Source organism: Desmodus rotundus, chromosome 8, assembly GCF_022682495.2.
Source record: "Desmodus rotundus isolate HL8 chromosome 8, HLdesRot8A.1, whole genome shotgun sequence".
In the NCBI taxonomy this organism is placed as follows: domain Eukaryota; kingdom Metazoa; phylum Chordata; class Mammalia; order Chiroptera; family Phyllostomidae; genus Desmodus; species Desmodus rotundus.
Window position 1 is genome coordinate 8,575,244 of NC_071394.1, and position 14,508 is coordinate 8,589,751.

Below are 14,508 nucleotides of genomic sequence, written 5' to 3' on the forward strand. Positions count from 1 at the left end.
TTAAGACTGAACTGAAACATTTGAAAATCAGGAGAGTACCATTTAAAGAAAAAAACAGGTATCTGGCTTGTCTTTAAAAATAAGTGGAAGCTTTGGCAACAAGGGATCTACCTTCTGGCATGGGTTAAGGGGGAGAGGGGGTGGGGGCTGGATCTAAGAGCAGCTGCCCCCTCCGGAGAGGAGGCAGGTAGTTTGTCAGTCCACACACTTCCTGTTGCACTCTCTTAGGCCCACCTGGGGCATTTACATAATCGGCTCATGCTCCTAAACAGAAGAGTTTGCAAGCCCTGACAAGCACCCAGGGCTGCAACACAATACGAGGGGGTGTGAACTGTGACCACTGAGACCAGAGTGCTTGGAGGGGGTGGTCACACGAGGCTAGGGAGGAAGAAGGAAGGCTTCCTGGAGAAGGTGACCCCGAAGCTGAGACATAAAGCATAAATAAGAGTTAGGAGAGCAAATGGAAAAGATGGAAAGCTGTCTCGTTTCCCTGACTGGCCACTTCCCTCCCTCCCCGTATGAAACATGAATGTTAGAAATGAATCTGCAGAGACCAGTCCCCTGGAAGAACCAAAGCATCCAAACCTTCAACATTATTCAAGCCCTATAACTCGGCAGCTGTCTCTGACCAGACACGCCTTCCTACTGATCCAGGCCAGGGAAGTCCAAGGGTGAAAGTGTATACTCAGCCTTCAGGATCAGTGAGCACTGGGTCTTAGTCCTTATCTCAGCTTCATTATTCTGGTTGCCTCAGCCATTCAGTCAATACTTACTGAGGGCCTATGATGCAGCTGATACCTGAACTAATCATGGGAAGCCATTAAAAGCTATTAAGTCCTTGAGTTTCAGGATCTAGTTTGCCCCTTCCCCTTCAAGAACTCACTCTCTCTGGTCAGGAGGAGGGCAGGAGGGGGAGCAGGAAGACATCCAGGACCTGCAGGGGGTTGGGAGGGTGCTCCCAGGAGGGGGGTTCTGGCATCTGTGACACCAGGCCTTACTGCTGGGGCAAAGATGAGAGAGTTGCATGTCATGGTCAAGGGTGTCAGAAATCCTTCCTGAATAAAAGGTGAAAGCCTTAATGTACTGTCTAAGTCATGGCTGCCAAGACAATTTCCATATGTTACAGTCGCTGAAATAGTGGTCTCCTATTGACCTCAGCACCCCTTGATTTTAAAAACAAAATGAAACAAACTCACCCCCCCAAAAAAACCTTCCCTTTTCCTTTTTAATGGAATAAGTATGTGGGGAATGCGTCTGATTGAGAAAGCATGTGTGGAATGTCTAGAGAAATGATAGGGAAGAGATCCTGCCTTTGACCTACCTCGAGGCCTGGGGGGAGGCCAGCAGAGATGCAGGCCAGCCAGGAACGTGGCACAGAGCAAAGCAAGGGCCTTGCTACTCCCAGAGTACAAGTCTGGGAAGCTGTCTCCTCTTAAATGTCCTGAGGCAAAGGCAGCCCTACAGCAGGGGAAGAGGATGCGATGACAATGGGAAGCACAGACCGCTGGAGGAAGCCACGGGTCCCCCACAGGTCCCTGGTGCCCGGGGTGGAAACCAGGCCAGGGCATTCTAGCCTCGGCCTCCTGGGCTTTTCAAAGACCAAATGCAATCTTCTGTTTTGTAAAGAGTGAGGCACCAGGAGGACTGGAAATCTCTCAGTGGGGGGACTGGCTAAAGTGATCCCAAGACTACTGCTGGCCCAGCTGGATGAATCATTACTTAAGTGGGACTGTGGAATAAACCCTGTCACAATAAAGGCCGGAAGGGGCCTCTGTTCCTACTGCGGCTCTGCCATAAATTCCAGGGGACTTTCCACACAGAGGGCCTTTTCTGTTTCCTACGTCCTTCTGAAAAATGGGAAGAGCCAAGCGCCAGAAAGAAAGTAACCGGTGCGCTCGCAGCTACATTAACTAGAATGTTCTTTAGACTCCAGGCCGACACACCACGTGTGGACAGATGTCTCTGAAATGCCTCTCTCCTCTCCTCCCTGCCCCTGCTCACACCCTCCAAAGCACCCTCTGGCCTGCTGGGTAGAGTCTAAGCACCTCTGCTGGGTTTGGAAGGCCCCTGGCTACCTCTTCAGTCCCACCTGGAATCCTTCCAACCCTGCCCTCCAAGCAGAAGTCCTTTCCATCTCCAGATAAATACTGAATCCATCCTCTTCTCTTCCTCCACTGCTAGAGCCAGGCTCAGGTCCCTATCCTTGAATGCCACAACACAGCCTCCAAAGGGGCCTCCACCTTCCAAAGTCAACCCATCGTCCATTGTCTTCCCAACAAAAAGGTCAATCAAATCAGGCCCCGCCCACTTAGCAGTTTCTAAAGGCGAGGCATACTGCTTAGGGCCCTCCAGGACCAGGAACCTGCCCACCCTGGACCCCATCCTGTGTCTCCGGTCCCTGGACATTCACTCCACTCCACCCACAGGAGTCTCTTGATGACATGGACACCCCAAACTTTTTCCTGCGTTGGGTCCTTCCCTCAAACTACTTTTAAAAGCAATTTTAAGAATGTAGAACTTACAACCACGAACATGTTGTCACATGCGCTATCAGTCTGTTATCCTTTTCACATATTTCAAAATGTGTTAAGTGACACATGTGTCTATACTGTCCCTGTGAAAAGCATTAAAGACAGCCCTGACCGGTGTGGCTCAGTTGGTGGGATGTCATCCCACAAAGCGAAAGCTCACTGGGTCGAATTCCAGTCGGAGCACATGCCTGAGTTGCGGGTTCTGTCCCCATTCAGGGCGTATGCGAGAGGCAACCAATCGACATTTCTCTCTCACATCAATGTTTCTCTCCCTCTCTTCCTTCCTCCTTTCCCCTCCCTCTAAAAATAAATAAATAACATCCTTTCAAAAAAGCATGAAAAAAGTGGCCTTTGACCCTCACCACCTATTCTCTCCACCCTGTCCTGATGAGGACAGTGAGTTTGACCTAGGTCCTGCCAGCCCATTTACGAGGTCTGTATCCATGTCTAAGTATCCTCCAGAGACACAGCATGAGCTGTGAATTCTCAAGTTCACCGAGGAGCAGGCTGCACAGATGTTTTCAATTTTATTGCATGCTGCCAACTGGTCCCTCTAGCTCGGTAGCTGAGTGGGGGATCCTCTCACCCAGCCTCACCAAGACCTGACTCAGACTTCTTATTTTTGGCACTTTTTAAACTATGAAAGTGCACCCCTTGGAAACAACCCAAATGCCCTTCAACTGAAGGATGGGTAAAGAAACAGTGGAATATCCATAGCACAGACCATACTCCACAATCTAAACGACCAAACACCGACACCTGCCACAGCACTGAAGAATCACGCGTGACGCTATGTGCGAGAAACCAGACGAAAAGGGCTTCGTACTGTACGATTGATTCCATTGATATGCCAAAGGCAAAATGGCTAGGTCAGAAAACAAGCCAGTGGTTGTCAGAGTGGGGGAGGAGACGGACTACAAAACGCAGGGGGAAACTTCAGGGGGTGATGGAACTGGTGACGGGTGATGGTGATGATCACATGACTGTGTTACACAGCAGAATGCACGTCTCAAAACGCCAAGCACCGTGCAGTAGGAAGGGGGAGTTCTACTGCATACACATCAAACCTCAGTGTACCTGGTTTTATTAGTGAGATCCGGAATCTTGTCGCTTGCCCCTGCAATTCGCTTCCTTCTTTGGAGAACTGTTGGCTCTTGTCTTTTACCCACTTTGCTATGAGGTTGTGGCTTTTTGGTACTGACTTTCAGGAACCCTTTATTCTTTATTAGTATAGGCTTTTTTTGCTTAGAAGTGCTTTTTTCTTTAATATGTAGTTATGTGTATCAATATTTTCCTTTTATTTATGCTTTTCTTCTTCTCTGGTTAACTTCTCCCGAGTCTTCATGTCTCACTCAAATACAGGATTTCAGCATTAATCCCCTCGCTCAAGTAAACTATCCACTCATATTATTCTAGTTAACATTCTTTCCCATTCCTTACAATAATGTTATTTTTGTGTTTGTTTGCTTCTTTGTCTCCCCACTAAATAGTAAGCTCCTTCAGAACTAGTTGCAAACCTGTTTTGATCATTGCTGAATACCTTAGACCTAAAACGGTGCTTGGCATAAAACAGGCATTTCACAAATATCTGCTGAATAAATGAAAGTAAAGAAAAGTCACACATGTGCATACAACACATATAGAAACATGTGTCTAGCATGTACAAATTATACTATACATAAATGTTAATGGCATCTCCGTTTATCGTGGATAACAACAAACAGACATCTCACCAAAAAATACAGCTTCAGTGTAAATCTCTTGAGCCACAATATTTACCTAAAATTTTTAAACTATTGGGAGGTTCTGATGCAATAGTCCTAGTCTTTGGGATTTATCATAAAAAACAAACTGAAAAATAGAACACTTGACATATATAAACAATCTATTATGAGCTAAGCATCCAAATCAAAAAAAATGATTAAGTAAACAGTAAATGGTCACTGAACTGAGTAATAGAACATTATCTACCCAACAAAATTACACGGACAAAGTATTTGTAATAATATTCAGAAATGCTTCCAACTTGATGATAACTAAGGAAAGTCAGGATTCAGACACATATGCCTTAGTTACAACTATCTTTCTGAAGCAACAATAAAGGTAGAACTGGTGTATTTAACTCAAGAAGTAATAGTTATCTTTTTTATAGACATTTTCCGCAGAATTCTAAAGATAAACTTGTATTTCTTTCATTTGAGGAGAGATCATTTAAATTCGCCTAGTCCCAGTTCTGTCCACCAAGAGCCTGGAATCTCCGGCCCTGGTGCCTCCCACCAGAGGCTCACCTGCATTAGTCGTCCTTCTGACTGTAAACCTGGGAAGCTACTCCTCAGTTACAGTCATTGGAAAGTGCCCCAATGTGCGGGGTATTTGAAATAAAGGGCTCCTGCCTAGTCTTTAAGGCTCTTGAGAGTCCCCCACACTCCAGAGTCCACCTGGCTGCCCTGCCTCTCTCACCTCAGCCACAGTCCCAAGGTGCAGCGCCCTCGCCTCTCTGTTCCCTATTTTCAAGGCCATTACTGAGACCAGAGATCCCTCACCCATTTCCCTCCTGGGCCGGGATTCTCAGCTCCACCACACCTGGCTGCCCGGGGCCCCATTTCCCCGTTTTCCCTCCATCCTCGTAGTCGCCAGCCATCTGCCTCCCGCCCACACTGGGAGCTTCTTGAAGACAAGGATGGTGTCTCATTCACAGGATCCCCTGTGACTGGCACTCAGTCACTCATTCGATTCCCTGAAGGCCTATCCCGTCCCAGGCCTTGTCCTAGAGCTGCCCTGTCCAGGAGAAATAAATGTGAGCCATGTGTACTTTTAGATTTTCTGGTAGCCATGTTAAAAAAAAAAAAAAAGTTAAAAGAAACAAGTGAAATTAAACGTAAGGAAATATCGTATTTAACCTAACAGATCCATAATTTCATTTCAACATTAAAGGATGTGTTCAAGAATTCTTTCACATTCTTTTTCTGGTACAAAGTTTCTGAGGCCCAAGGTATGTTTTACACGTATGCCATGTCCCCCAACTGGCCTCAGTTCCCAGTGCTTGGTGGCCACATGAGGCTCGGGGCTACCACCTCAGACAGTGCAGTTTTAGATGCTTGGGGACAAAGCAGTGAGGAGTGCAGAAGCCCATGACTTGCGGTCATGTCCACCGCTACCAGCCTAGACCGGCCCCTACGTTACAGGCATGTTTGCCCCTGATGCTTCTGACTCGGATTTAGTTTCTTCTCAACACAGCAGCCAGACTGATCATTTCAAAAGCCAACTCAGATCAAATCGACCTTCTGATTAAAACCCTCAATGGCTCCCCACTTCACTAAGTACAAGATAATGTCTTCAGAGAGGCCTGAAGACTTCCAGGAAAGCCCTGCCACACTCGGCCCTGGTTTGCCCTTCTGCCTCCGTCTGCCTTGCTCCGGCCACTCTAACTCAGTCCCCTCCTTCTGCTTTGCCCCGCCCTCCGTCTCACAGGCTCACTCCAGGGTTCAGCCCCTATCCTGGCTCTCCCCCGGGCCTGAAACGCCATCCTCCACACTAACTCCTTTGCCTCCTGGAAGGTGGCTCTCGTGTCCGCTTCTCAGAGGAGCCTGCCCTGACCAGCCGACTTCACACAGCAGCCCACCCAGCCCTGCAGACCCTGACCCTGATCTACTCACCCCCATGGAATGAACGCATGACCCCCTAATACGCTCCTACTGTCTTTGTTCTTTACGTCCCCTGCTCCTTACCTGTTTATCCCAGCTATAACGTAAGCAACATTAGCACAGAAATCTCACAAGCTTATGTTCCCTTCTGCATCCCCAACACCAAGACCAGTCCTTGGCACAGAGCAGGCACACAATACATATTTGTTTAATTAATGAAAATAAATGAATGGATTGCTGTAAGCTCTCAGGCTTGTATGGTTTACAGTTTAATGGGAAAAGACAGACACCTGGAATATCAAGTAATGGCAAATACTGCCTTCTTTTGCTCAAACTGCCATAAAAAAATACTGTAGGCAAGGCAGCTTAAACAACAGGAGTGTCTTTCTCATACTTCTGGAAGCTGGGAACTCCAAGCTCAAGGTTGCGATCCATCAGGCCTCTGGGGAGAGGTCTCTTCCTGGCTACGAAGGAGCCACTTTCTTTTTCTCCGTCCTCACAGAGAGGAGAAAGCTCTCTGCTGTCTCTCCTTATACTCTTATCTCAAGGACCCCGCCCTCAGGACCTTGTCTCTCCCCAGTCACCTCCCAAAGGCTGGGTCTCCAAATACCATCACTTTAGAAGTTAGGTTTCAACACAGGAATTTTGGAAGGACACAAACATTCAGTCCATAACAAGTATAATGGGGGAAAAAAAAAAAAACCTCAGGAAGGCAACTGGGAGAAAGGGGAGGTTGCTGTCTTGTGAGGCAGCCACCAAAGGAAAATCATAGTTGTAATGACAACAAAGATAGCAATTAGCATGTATACAAAAACTACCAGTGTCAGGCCCTAAGCTGAGCACCTTGAATCTATTAGCACAGCAGTGCTAAGTAGACTTAGCACTGGAGCTGATGTAGTTTTTGCCTGCACGACCTCTATCCTGCCCTGGCTCCTTCTGGGGACCACCTTGTCCCCACTGCATGGCTTGGACTAGATGGAAGCTTCAGGAGGACAGGGATTTTTTTTGTCTCTTTTGCATCTTCAGCATCTAGAAAGCCTGGCACATAGCAACTGCTTAGTAAATGAATGAACCCATCAATGGATCAATCCTGGGCAGAATGGCAAATGTTGATTAGGGCTCACTTACCAGGAAAAGGGAGTCCTACAGAATAATAAATAATAACAATTGCTTTTTTATGTCTTACTCAAGAGCTTACTTCCTCTGTGCTAAGTGCTTTGCACCATCCCTGGGAGAGAGAAACTGCTCTCCCTGTGCAGCAGCTGAGGAAATGGATGCACAGAGAGCTTAAGCAACCTGCAAAGTCAGGGCCATAGGATGGGTGCCCTCCGTCCTTTCTGATCCCTGTCCTTTCTGAGACCTGCTCCTGCAGCTTTCCTGACTTCTTACCTCTTCCTTCCTTACATTAGCCAGCAGTCCTTTCAGATGCCACCTTTACACATCGAAATGTATTCAGAAACCACCACTCCAAGCAGCCACAGGAAGTAACAAACCCCGATAATTATAACAGTAATAATATTAGCTAACTGTACCGACTGCTTCCTATGAGCCCAGGCTTTCTGCTAACCGCCTGCTGTCCTTCCCCTAGTTGCTCCTTACAGCAACCTGTGAAGCTGGTGCTTTATCACCCCCACTACATGGATGACGAGGGAACCGAGGTGAAGCAACTTGTCCCAAAGCAACCCAGATCAATACTGCCCTTAATTGTCCCCAGATGCCTTCTGCAGGTTTCTTCCTCTTTCTTCAGTGTCCTTTACTTGGGAACAAACCCTCCATGTCCCACCATGTGAGCTGTAGACTGATCATCACTTGTTCCCTTGCAAAAGAGCAGTTCTGACAGCCACCCAATTCAACCAAGTACCAGAGCTGTGTTAGCCACCGAACTGGTGAAGATGACTACCCCATTTCCCCCGAGCTGGCCACTGCTCTCAGTAAGCTCATGGTCCTCATAGACACAAACAACAGTATGGTGATTACCAGAGGGAAAGTAGGGTGGGAGGAGGTAAAGGAAGGTAAAGGGGGAGCAAATGGTGATGGAAAGAGATGTGACTTGGGGTAGTGAACACACAATACAATATACAAATGATATATTATAGAATTGTACAGCTGAAACCTATGTAATTTTATTAACCAATTTCACCCCAATAAATTCAATTTTAAAAATTAAAATACGTAAAGAAATTCATGGTCAACGAGGGAAAAGAGGCAGGCAAACAAATAATACTGCTGATCGGATTACCCATCAGGCACCAGTTAAACAACACCCTATAATACCCTCCCAAAAAGGAAGAGAGAATAAAGAAAGTCCATTCAGAATTCTGCAATTTAAAAATGACTGCGAGATCTGACCAGGTGGCTCAGTGGCTTAGAGCATCGTCCCAAGATGCCTAAGTTGTGGGCCCGCTCCCCAGTCAGGGCATAAAACAACAATCAACCAATGAATGCAAACATATGTGGGACAACAAATCGATGTCTGTCTGTCTCTCTCTCCTGCACGCACACGCTCTCTCTGCCCCTTCCTCTCTCAAAAAAAAATTAAAATTAAAAAATCAACCAATAAGAAATAAATAAAAGAGAATTAATAAATAAAAAATGACTGAGACCACTGTGTTTTATGACCCGGCATTGTTTTCGGTTTTCATGATAGAGTTGAGAGAGGGGCCACCAGAATCTTTGTATTGTTAGGGTCACTACTGGACCTAAACACACCTGGGAGGGAGGCAGGTACTCAGAACAGGTGGGGAGTGGGGGTGGGGGTGACCTGAACATTTACAAAAAGAGAGTTCTCAGCTCCCTCCCTGTGAAGGTTCCCAGTGATGAAATGCTGGTCAGGATGTGAGGCAGGATGCCTGGATGTAGCATTTTGCAAATGCGTGTAAGATGCTGCACCAAGCCTGAGGCTTCTGACTTCTACCCAAGGCTCCTGCCGGGGCTCCAGAGGCCCTCTTTCCCAGACCCCCAGCCCGGAATGTTCCCCCACACTAAAGCCCCTGCCCAAATTTGGTCTCACTGCTGGCAGCCTGCCCCTCCAAGGCCAAAGAGACCAGCAGCCAGAGCACATGGTGTCTTCTGAAAGGTGCTGGGTTTCTCTATCTGTGCCCAAGAGAGGTGGGGAAGGGGGACAACACAGTCAATCCTCCTGCTCCAGGCCCAGAGGCAGCCTTTGTTCTGAATTTCACTGTCCTCCAGCTTCTGGGAGTGGGCCCAGGGAATTGGGCGGTCCTGGTCCAAACCCAGGTGACTCTGTGTGACCTGGGGGAATACTTTTAACCTCTCTGAGCTGTGGGTTCCTGGTCTGCAAAAGAGCAACAATAATAAGCCCCTATGCACAGGATTGTTGGGAGGGTAAATGATAACACATCTAAAGCATCTAGAGCGGAGGCTGGCCCACAATAAGAATTCCATGCCTGCTAGACATTTTATTGTATCTGCCTCGTGGGGTTGTAGGGAACATAAATTACAAAAACATGCTAGGCATGATATATGATTTCAACATTATTACAGGAACTACTATTATTGTCACTGTTATTATTAATTACTGGTACTATTACTTGTTACTTGGGGCCAGAAAAGCAGAAGAGACAGAGGAGGCAACCATCAAAGAACACATTTTAGCATGTTACCCTCCAAGGCCTAGAATTTCTGATGTTTTCAGGGGACGGCTTAGAAGTGACCATCAGTGGGGCTCATTAACAGTCAGAATTACTCCAGATTATTGCTCTGTTACCATCTTGGGTCAGGGTACCCTGCAGACACTGGGTGTATAAAGATGGGGTTCATGGTCTCTTAAAGATATCACACACCAGCATCAGGAGGAAAAAAAAAAAAGACAAATGTAAACTAGGGCCAGTGCCATGTCTACACCCAGCTATGAAAGGAAATACAAAATAAAAAGCCCAGTGACCAGGAGCACATCTGACATCACAGACACACACACACCGTGAAGCACACAGGCCAATGGCTACCTCTCCAAGGAATAGGGACCTGCCTCCACAACTATCCAAGGTCCTCACTTCCCCAGGAAAGAGTCGGCCTGCCTTTGGTCTGACCAAATTCAGGGCCACTCACACAAAGAGGGAGAAAGAGTGGTGTCTCATCGTCCAGGAGACCCCTCAGCTGAGCTGTCCGGGCACAGTGTCCATCCCAGGCAGGCAGAACCCCGCCAGCCAGTCTTCCTGCCGTTTGGGAGAATAAAAGCTAAAAGCACAAGGGACTGACTGGATGTGGATGGTGACAGTCACCAGGTCTTCAGACCAGCAATCACACAAACCATCGGGGGTCAGATATTCCAGAACCAAGAAACTAGTTCCCCCTTCCTAGCCCAGAAAAGCTCCCACCAGGGACAGAAGAGCACGTCAGAGAGCATGCGGGAGCGAGCAAGGGGAGAGAAAAAAATCAATCAGAAAAAGAAACCGATTTCTTCTACTGTTCAAGAGAAGCCTGGTTTATGCAAAATTCTGCACTCGAAGTAGATATAGCAACAATAACAACAGAAAGTCACCCTTCACAATGTGACTACACCACAAATAGCCACTGGGTTCAGTGGGTACAGCCTCAGGGTGGGCACTGGACCTACCCAGCCTTTCCATCCCCAGACTCACATGGAATCCCAGCCAGGCCCTCTTGCCAGTGCCTGAGACCACGAGGCAGTCCTCCACTCCAAGATGCCTCTCTTCTCAAACAGTGGAGACCAGGCCAGGAGGCTCTGCCCAGCCAGGGATTCCGTTTTCTTCCTGCTGCTTCCAGAAAGGGTTTTCTCCTACTGAATCTTTCAGGAAGTTCCACTCTGGGTTCAGAGGATCCATGCAAACCCCTACTCTGCTGGCTGGAGCCTTAGAAAGATTCGCTGTGACCACAGGACTGTGTCAAAGGAACAAGTCTCAACTTGTCAGCACCAGTATGCAAAATAGGCCTGCACCTATAACAAACAGCAAAGCTGATACAGTCCCCAAGTCCCCAGGGCCTCCGCCCACCCACCACACACAAACAGGCAGTTCTCCATGGTTTCCTCCAACAACAAAACAACTCCAGAGGCCGGACTAACTGAGGTGGCCAGATGGGCAGAGGGGGCTGCCAGCCTCTCTGGAAAATATAAGACCTGTAGGAACCACCAAAACCTCACCCTCTTCTCCCTAAAAACTCTCTCATCTTCTAGACGAACCTGAAGTCAGGGGCTTGAGTAAAGAATATTCCCTGGCAGCAAACTATCAGGAAAATTCATGGTGTATCCACACACCGGACACATGCAGCCGCATGGCCGCCCTTCCTGAAAGTCTACACAGACCGCAAACACTGGCGTAAATAAGAGCACATTAGCAGACGAAGGATAAACCTAATTAAATCAACAACCCATTCCAAAAAGAATTGCCATCATTAGGCTGTGGGGGCACCCAGCAAATCTGGAAATGCAATGCAAAAGTTTCAAAGAACAGACTTGCCGAGTTTTCAGAAATCACCTTGGGGGTGGGAGAGGAGGAGATGGTCAAAGGATGGAGGGAGTATCCTATGGGTCACAGACTTCCAGTTTCACTAGAGGGGCCTCCCAATCGCATCTGCGACCCCACGTTGGTACTGATTGGAGATGGTCTATTTTTAGAGATGAGGCAATAAACCCTGGATCAAGTGCATAAAATCCAGAATTAGCTCCATGTACGGGGCATCTGATGTACCCAAACGCCTGTCTGGAGCCTGGTGATGAGGAAAGTGCACGATTAACACACACAAATATGAATCCGAAGCCCCTTCCTCGGTCCAGCTACTCACTGAGCATCCCTATCTACAAGGCCCCCCGAAGCTTGCGAGTTTCAAGAAACGCAGAGGACATAATTCTAACTTACTGGAAGGTGGATCCAAGCCGTGTCACCAGGGCCGCCAACATCCTTTCCGCGTGGAGCTCCACTCCGGGGGTGCCGAGGGGTACCAGGGCCCATCCTCGCTCGCAGCCCCTGCTGTTCCTCCGGGTCCAGGCCGCCCAGAGCGCGCACAGCCCGAGGGCCCATGTGCTCGGCGGCCGCACGCGCTCGGCCCGGTGGAGAGCGGGGCCGGCGGGAGGTCCGTGACGTCACGGTTCGCGCTCTGGGGCCGCGGGGGAGGGGAAGCGCGCGCCACCCGGCCAGCCGCGTGCGTGCGGGGCACCGGCACACCAGCGCACCAGGTCTCCTGGGCTTCCCTCTGCCGGGCAGGCCACCCCGCGAGCCCCTCCGCCTGCCGGCGGGGCTACACCAGCTGCAGAGCTGCGGAGAGCCGTGTGCAGGCGGAGTGGGGCGGGCCTGGTCCGCGGCGGGCCCAGAGGGCTCGGGGGAGGGTGCGCTACGAGCCAGGTTGTGGTCTCCGCGGCTCTGGCCCCCGGGCCCTGCGAGGCAGCGCCAACCCCACGGGGATGCCCATTCGCTGGTGCTCGGAGCTTTCCGCAGTCCTACTCTCCTCTCCTCCCCACCCCCGGCGTCCTGGAGTCAGGGAGCCTTCCCACTTGCCAGATGGGGGAAGGAGAGTTTAATGACTTAGAAGGACCGAGATGCTCTGAGATGGGAACACTTCACGCACCAGACCCTTGGTTTATTTCCATCCTTAGCGACCTGAGTGCCTCTTTGGGTACCACTCAGCGTCCGAGGGCCTGGTGAGAGGGGCGCACGCACCTTGCCGCCTCCTTGAACATCTCCAGCTGTTCCCAGGGTCTGACGTTGACAAACCTGTGCAGAGGGCTGGCTGGATGCGCTGCTCCCTCCACTCGAGAATATTAAAGTAGAACCTTCAATCCGCAATAGTGTCCCCAAAGGAACAAGAGAACGTCAGCCTCCTACGTGGAATGTGCTTATCCTGCTTTCCGGACCTAAGCCCCCGGACAGGACTGAGGCAAGGAGCTGCTCGGTTCAGTTTAACATTTGTTGAGCACTTACAGGGAGCCAGGCGCCCTGCTAGGCGATGGAGAGGAGGGACTGAAAGCCGAGTTAGACACACACCTTAGAAGGAGGTCACAGTCCAGTGAAAAGATGGACACGTAAGTGGGCGAAGCGAAGGCTGCCCCCCACCCCTACCCAGCGCCCTAGCAGAAATGCTAGGATGTATTCCCGCCCCTTCCCCAAACTTTCATCCAACACGGGGGTCCTTGGCACCCCCTCCCTTTTCTGTCATATTCACTTTCTCCAATTCTGATGGCTTCTTCCCGGCCTGAATGGTTTTCCTCTCTTGAAAACCATTTTCCTGCTACACGCATTCATTTATCATCTCCAAACTTTTGTTTTGTGTTCAGCCCCCTCCAATGGGCTGGACAGGTGTTCACTGTGGTTGTCAAGCCTGCACCTACCTTGGGCGCTGCCTACAGCTGTGAGAACTTAGTCCTTCCACTGCTTAAGAGCTCTCAGGAACCAAGGGCTGTCCCCCGCGGGGGGGGGGGGGGGGGGGCGGGGAAGACCGTGTGCTCCTGCGGGATGCCCACAGGTCAGAGAGACCCAGCTTTCAATAACAACCTCTCTGGTCCCTGGGTCCCTAGCCCTGACCACATACAGGATCCTTCCTGTGAGCTCTCTGTGCCCGAGAATCTCCTGGCTGAAGACACCTTGACCCAGGAATCACTCAACCTTGACTTTGACTCTGCTTGCCCTCTCTGGAATCCTCCTGCACCAATCTTAGATTCACATTTTCCCCTTTAGAAAATTACACTTGAAAATGGAAAAAGAAAAGTTTTTTTCCATAAAAAATACAAAGAAGATATCTTAATATCCCTTTCATTGAAAATTGACTATCAATTACATTTTGGTATATCTGCTTCCATTTTTTTTAATCATTTGCTACAATGTATGTACATTGTAAAAAAATCAAAACTATGCAGGAAAATGCAGAAAATAAAAGAAAATCAAATTTTATCAATCTCTTTTATCAATTTTGAAAACTCTCATGAATATTAGATAAATCCCAGACATCTTTTTAGGCATATATGTGACATAGAAATACCTATATTTATCTATATATGTATATGGATCATGAATAGTAGATAAATACCACACACCTTTTTAGGCATATATATCATAGAAATATATATATATACACACACACACAAACACATACATATTATCCATATATATATACACACATATATTATCCACATATAGGGATAAATGCAGGGTTGGCAGATAGGAAAAATAAATTTATTTTAAAATATCAGCACTTTATAGTTGATATTTTTAAAGCTAAGATATTTCATTTTCTTTTAGTAGAAGAAAAGGCAGCTACCAGGAAGCTGAAGGAATTATTAAAAGTTAAGTATTTTTTTACCATGCTTTCCTAAATAATTCTGGAAATGTTCAGGAAAGAGATGATGAGCAAGAAGAGAGTGA

General features: G+C 48.3%; 1 long non-coding RNA gene across 2 annotated transcripts in view; it reads right to left on the reverse strand.

Annotated features, from left to right (window-relative positions):
* The window catches only part of LOC112315356 (uncharacterized), a 222,630-nt gene extending 210,383 nt beyond the window's left edge, over nucleotides 1-12,247 (reverse strand). The window contains exon 1 of one of the 2 annotated variants that reach the window (XR_006652845.3): nucleotides 12,013-12,247. This is a non-coding gene — a long non-coding RNA (uncharacterized lncRNA). Of the gene's footprint in view, nucleotides 1-10,776; nucleotides 11,141-12,012 lie in introns of those variants that run through there. The other variant, XR_008427527.1, reaches the window with a different exon arrangement.
* Nucleotides 12,248-14,508: the final 2,261 nt, after the last annotated feature.